Source organism: Manacus vitellinus, unplaced genomic scaffold, assembly GCF_001715985.3.
Source record: "Manacus vitellinus isolate BGI_N305 unplaced genomic scaffold, ASM171598v3 scaffold_14_pilon, whole genome shotgun sequence".
NCBI lineage: Eukaryota > Metazoa > Chordata > Aves > Passeriformes > Pipridae > Manacus > Manacus vitellinus.
The window spans coordinates 2,106,105-2,112,104 of record NW_021939063.1 but is presented as its reverse complement, the minus strand read 5'-3'; the positions used below and the strand labels follow the sequence as shown (position 1 = coordinate 2,112,104).

The 6,000-nt window shown below is 43.5% G+C and overlaps 1 protein-coding gene across 1 annotated transcript in view; it reads left to right on the top strand.

Annotated features, from left to right (window-relative positions):
- Positions 1-283: 283 nt before the first annotated feature.
- Positions 284-6,000, top strand: part of CNTN4 (contactin 4) — a 156,173-nt gene continuing 150,456 nt past the window's right edge. Inside the window, exon 1 of the mRNA XM_018068339.2 lies at positions 284-440. The gene's annotated coding sequence lies outside the window, so the exon portion shown is untranslated. The remainder of the gene's footprint in view (positions 441-6,000) is intronic.

Here is a 6,000-nt window from a genome sequence, read left to right as displayed (position 1 = left end):
GTAATGTCATTTCTGATTAAACTTATATGGTGGAGTATATTGAACCATGAAATAGTTAAATTTTTTATGAGCACAATAAAAACCCTATTGCTTTTGGGTTTCAAAGTATCAATAGCCTGAGCTGAACAGAGTCAGACCTAATTACCAGGAAGCAATGATGCAAGAACTGCCCTTTTTTTTTTTTTTAGTGTGTTCTTTCCATCTTAGGAATGTACATCCATTTTAAAGCCAAGCCTCCTTCCACTCCCTGGGCTCAGTGATGACGGGGATCTTTGATTTCTTTAAGCTGTTAATTCCTGAGCTGCAATTTGACATATTGACTTCAGCAACATCACACTTCTGGCTTGGAACCAGGATTTTTGGCTGCTCAGCTCAGTGGCACTTAGTTAATAGTTGCAGAGGTGCACAGACAGTTTCATTGGACCAGCTGTAAATCACAGGTAAGATTTGCCTGTATTTATTGCACAGAAAGGCTTTGTTAGAGCTCTGGTTACTACAATTAAAAGGAATGTATTCTCAAGGAAGCTGTAAAGCAGTTTGGCTTGGGCTGCACCAGTATCAGCCTGGTTTTGAGGGTGGAAAAACAGTGATTTAAAGTTAGAGTGAAGCATCAGGAGGAGACCAGAGGAATAAAGTGCAACTTATGGCGAGATATAAAGTGCAGTGGGGTAGATTTTAAAGGAGGTGGCAGAATTTACAGAAGCTCACTATCCCAGGCACTTGGCAAATGGACTAAAGAAGGCAAATTTTAAGGCTTGCCAGAAGGAAACCCTATATCAGGGGATAGGACTTCAAGTGCTCTGCAAAGGAAATGTAAATAAGGCAATTTAGGGCTAAGAGGACTGTGGGCAAATGAAGTGCAGAGGAACAACTTTGTGCTGAGGAGTGTGGCTGTGCTGTGTGGGGGGGGAAATATCGAGTATAGGACCACTGGGAGGAATTTGGGACCAGCTGTCACGAGCCCTGGTAAGTTCCTGTGTAAAGGGTTATGAAACTCAGATAATTTATAGAGGTAATTAATTGCCTTTAGCTGCTTTTTGGTGCTTAAACGTGTTTAAAAAAATCCTGTACAAGCTAAAAAGTACAATAAAAAGCAGATCCCATAAGCTGGAGGTAGGTGGTGACATTGGTTCCTGAGGTGTCCTGGGATTTGGCTGTGGAAAACGCAGGATCTTTGCTGTTTTCTGTGCAGGGATCACTAAGTGAGGAGAAGTTACGTGTCTGAAATACAAAGTGAAAGTGTGGCAGCTGGTCCTGATGCGTGTGAGGGTTGTGAGAAGTCCTTCTACCAGACAAGGGCATGGTTGAGTGTGGATGGTGCCTGCCCAGATCCAGGTAAATGTGTTCAGTGACGAGACCTTGTGCTTTAGTCTCTGTGCTGAAGAATCAGAGCCCTGTCTAGTTGAGTTACAGACACTAAAATGTATTTGCTGGATGCAGTGTTACTAATTAGTGCTGATAAAACCTTTCCCTTCCAGCTCTTTTAGAGCTCCAGATGTGTTCAAGTGTTGTTTGCCTCAGCCCTGGGTGTGTTTACTGGAGAGGGAGCTGCCCAGGGGATGCTGGGCAGGCACCTTCTGTGCCCTATTCCCTGCAGGGAAACGCACTCTGTTGTTGTTTTAAGCTTCGAAAAAGAGAACACTTGGTGTGCCAAGCTCCAAATAAACACATATTGGAGGTAATAGAGAGTAAATATTAAAGGGAAAAACTCTCTGAGATACTTCTCAACAGATAGATCTGAGTGGACGTGTCACGTTGCACCTGTGATAAGAGATGTTATAAAATTACTCTGCTTTTCTGCAGCTTTCATTTTTATGGATTATTGTGTGAAATATGTGATGAAACTCGACTACCAACCTAGATTTTAATCAGGAACATAGAGTCGAGCCTATCCTATATTGCCATCTTGTAACTTGCCCACGGAATAGAACTGGTGTCCTGCTTGATAAAATCTGCAGCTTTCTGAGTTCTTTGCCTGAGTACAACGAAGCAACTGCAGTTAATAAAAAGCTCTCAGTTGTCCCACAACTGTCTGGGATTGTTCTTTCAGCAGCACGGAGAGATGACATTGGAGGGAAGGTGAGGGCAGAGCTGCTGAGCTGGGCAGAGTCAGCAACTGCCCTGCACAGAGCTGGAAATATTGCAGGGCTTCCTCACTGGGCTGGAGGAAGAGAGTGGCACGAAGTAAAAGTCAGACCATAAAGCAGGCTGTACAGGCTACACTAATAAAATTTAATATTTAATTTTTTTTAATGAAAAAATGGAATTGAGATTGCTGTGGACTGTGGAATTTGGGCATATTGTGTCGTGTGTGTACTTAAACATGTAGCTTCATTTCTCTCCATAACTTTACAAGTGCACTGATTTGGGCAGAAAGCTTCTATTTTGAGCCAAATAGCTAAACAGGAGATGTGTGAATTACCATTGAATTAATGTGAATTTATGAATTGTCATGATGCTTTCTTGATGCTGAGTTTATTTTTTTATAACCCAGACCAACATTTGGTCTGGTTTTACTCAAAATGAAGGACTGGCTTCCAAAAAGATTATTTCAATTTTTTTTTATTTTTTTTTTTTGAAACTGAACTCAGAAAAACTTAATAAATGTGTGTTAAGGAGCAGAAGGCTCCCCACTGTGCCTCCTCTCCCGGGTGTTTAGCACAGCTCAGGGGTTTTATGCAGCTGCAGGTTCAGTCACTGGGCACCAGTTTCAAACACAGCTTCTTTTTATCATTTCCATACTGGTTCACCCCTCCCTGGTTTCATAAATAGTTCTGGAAGTATCTCTTTTAAGTTTTTGCAAGTGGGGCATGAGAAGCTAATGAGGTCAGATGGCTGATGAACTTCCCTGCCTATAAATTATGGATTTGAGGAGGTTTGCTGAGGTTGTGTATCTTTAGCTGTGTGTGTGTGTGCTCACCCTCTGCTCTCAGGGGAGAGATGAGGGAGGGTCATTAAACCATAATGGTCTTTAGTGGAGTGGAAGCATCAGAGACAGAGCAGTGACCACATCCCAGAGTGAAGGAACAGGAAACAATTTAAACCCTCTTCAGAGGCTGCAAAGGGTAAAAACCAATAATGTTGGATATGGTGGAGCCTCAAACGTATCCCGGGAAGGAAAATAGCTGGGGGGTCACAGAAATAAGGAAAACTGGGGTGACACTGTAAAAGCCATATCTCCTTTGAGCCCTTCCAGCTTCCTCTGGATGAGCAAGAAAGGCAGGAAGGATGGTGTTCCCCAAGGGAGAAATCACCAACTTTATGGAAGCTGGGATTCTAGTCTGTACTGTTTAAAATGAAAATACACTGTGTGGCTGTTTCTTAGGAGCCTAAAACGTCCTGATTATACGAAATGCCTCTTTCCCAGTATCAAATGGAGGTGGTATTTTAAGGTTAAAGACCCACACAAGAGGGTTAACGAGGGTTTTGCATTTTCCAGGCATGTTAACACTGCTGCAGCCTTAAATGTCAATTGATTAAAATATCTTTTAACCTTACATCAATACTAGAGTTCAGTGTGATTCTCCCACAGGAAATCTCTAGAGTGATCTCTGTGCTTGCTGTTAGAGTTTACTTTGAGACTTATTGCCTTAAATGCTGGTTTTTTCCACATATTGCCTAGAAGTTACATGTTTAAAATTGTGCATCATCACTGTGTTTTTTCATTACAAAATGACATCACTATGAGAGCAGCAGCCAGGACTTCGGAAAACATCTATGAGGGATTTTTCCTCTGCTTTCCCTCTGGCACTACAACCAAAATCTTGTCTTTCATACCCATCCAAACCAAATTACACTGGTCTGTCCCCAGGCTGAGGTTGGTGATTGTAGCTGAGCATCATGATAGACTTGTAGACTATATGCCATGATAGACTCTCTGCCAATCCTCTAAAAAGAAATCTTTTGAAAAGTATATCAAGGTAAATTCTCTGAATGACTTTGTGAACTAAATTTGGGCCAGTTTGAAGTGTTGGATTTTTGTTATCTTGGAGACATGTGAAAATGTCCATCTTGCCTAAGGGTGGGGAAAGTCTTCTGCTCACTTTCAAATCCGAGTGGCTTGTAAGAAAGTCTCCTGCTGCAGCAAGAACCAAGAGAAGCCAGGAAAGAAAAAGTAATTTAAGGAGCTTTCTGTTCCTAAAACACACTAAAAAGTGCAGTTGTGAAGGCTGAGGGATGTGTTGCAGAGCTCTGGAAGTTCCCTGATAAATTGTCTTTAACACCGAAGTTTGTTCCCTTCTGCTGCACTCTGCTCACTCATCCATCACTGGCACTGCTGCCTCCCATGTCCCAGGCTTGGCAACTGCTGGGAACATCTTTTTTATTATGCTAGAACCAAAAAAAGCCTTTTCCTCCAAATATGCCTGTCGTGTTTCTTACAAATGAATCAACGGGATGAGAAGTGAATAACCCTGTCTGAGTTAGAGACACAGAAAAGTTACTTGGTCTTGCAATCCTGTCTCATTTGAAGTACAGTTTTTTGCCTTCAAAATACTCAGGCCCCTCCCTCTCCCTGGTTGCCAGGAGATCCCTGCTAATCAAGTTTATTCTTTGAAGCTTGTTGATGTTGTGAATGTTTTCTACTTGGTATGTGGCAAAGCTAATCAATGTGATAATATGAATTCCCAGTAAAGGCTGAAATTCTTATCATTTATCATATTTAAGTTCATTCCATAGAAGTGTGGGCTGAAGGAAACAGAAGTGTTGGAATCCCTTGTGTGGCTTGTACTGCTTGTCCCAGACAGAATATGGTTTGTCACTACAAAGAATTTGGCTTGCTGGGGTTATTAATAAGCTCATGTTGTGGTGCTTAATAAGTGGTACTTAAAGATGAGCTTAGAGGATGGGTCTGGCTCATTTATTTTCTTTATTTTACTGGTTTGGTAGTCCTTCAGTCCATTTAAATCCCCCTGCAGTGCCCAGCAGGTCAGCATTGCTGGGGGCCTTTCCCTCCATGCAAGTGTCCAGGAATATTTGGTATTATTTGATATCACCAGGAATTCACTTCCTTTGTTTGAAACGTATGTTCAGAGCTCAGTTCTGCACTGAGCCCAGCTCTGGGGTCCCCAACATAGGAAGGCCTTGGACCTGCTGGAGCAAATCCAGAGGAGGCCCCAGAGATGCTCCCAGGGCTGGAGCCCCTCTGCTCTGGAGCCAGGCTGGGAGAGCTGGGGGGGTTCACCTGGAGAAGAAAAGGCTCCAGGGAGAGCTGAGAGCCCCTTGCAGGGCCTAAAGGGGCTCCAGGAGAGCTGGAGAGGGACTGGGGACAAGGGATGGAGGGACAGAGGGCAGGGTTATATGGGATATTGGGAAGGAATCCTTCCCTGTGAGGGTGGGGAGGCCCTGGCACAGATGCCCAGAGAAGCTGTGGCTGCCCCATCCCTGGAAGTGTCCCAGGCCAGGTTGGACAGGGCTTGGAGCAGCCTGGGCTGGTGGAAGGTGTCCCTGCCCATGGCAGGGGGTGGCACTGGAGGATCTTTAAGGTCCTTCCAAACCAGTCTGGGATTCCGGGACCATTTCCCTTCATCAGAGATGTGACAGTTCACCCAGTCCTGTCTGTCTCTGTGGAGCTGAAGCCACAGGCATGAGAAGATCAGCTCACCAGCCCCCATCACTTATCACAGCCTGTGAAACATCTGCAGTGCTGCTTCCAGGCAAAAGAAAATTTCCTTGATGAAGTTTTCGCAATAAATTTTAAATGTAGGTCAGGATTCATGGAACTTGCCTGAATTTTTAACTGCGTTTAAATTAACCCCGTGTGGGTTTTTTAATAGTTTCTCTGAACTTTCTCAGTTGGCTGAAGGAACATTTCTGTGAAGGAAAATATGGAAACAGCCAGTGGTCATGTCTTCATCAGAATAAAATGAAATAGTGTCACAACTGAGTTTAAAGGCAGACAGAGCTCTCTGGAGTTAATTGATCTTTGTGTAGAGTTTAATATTCTAACAAACCTAGAAGTCTGAGGGCTGCTGGGCTTGAGAACTTCTGCAGAAGGGAGCA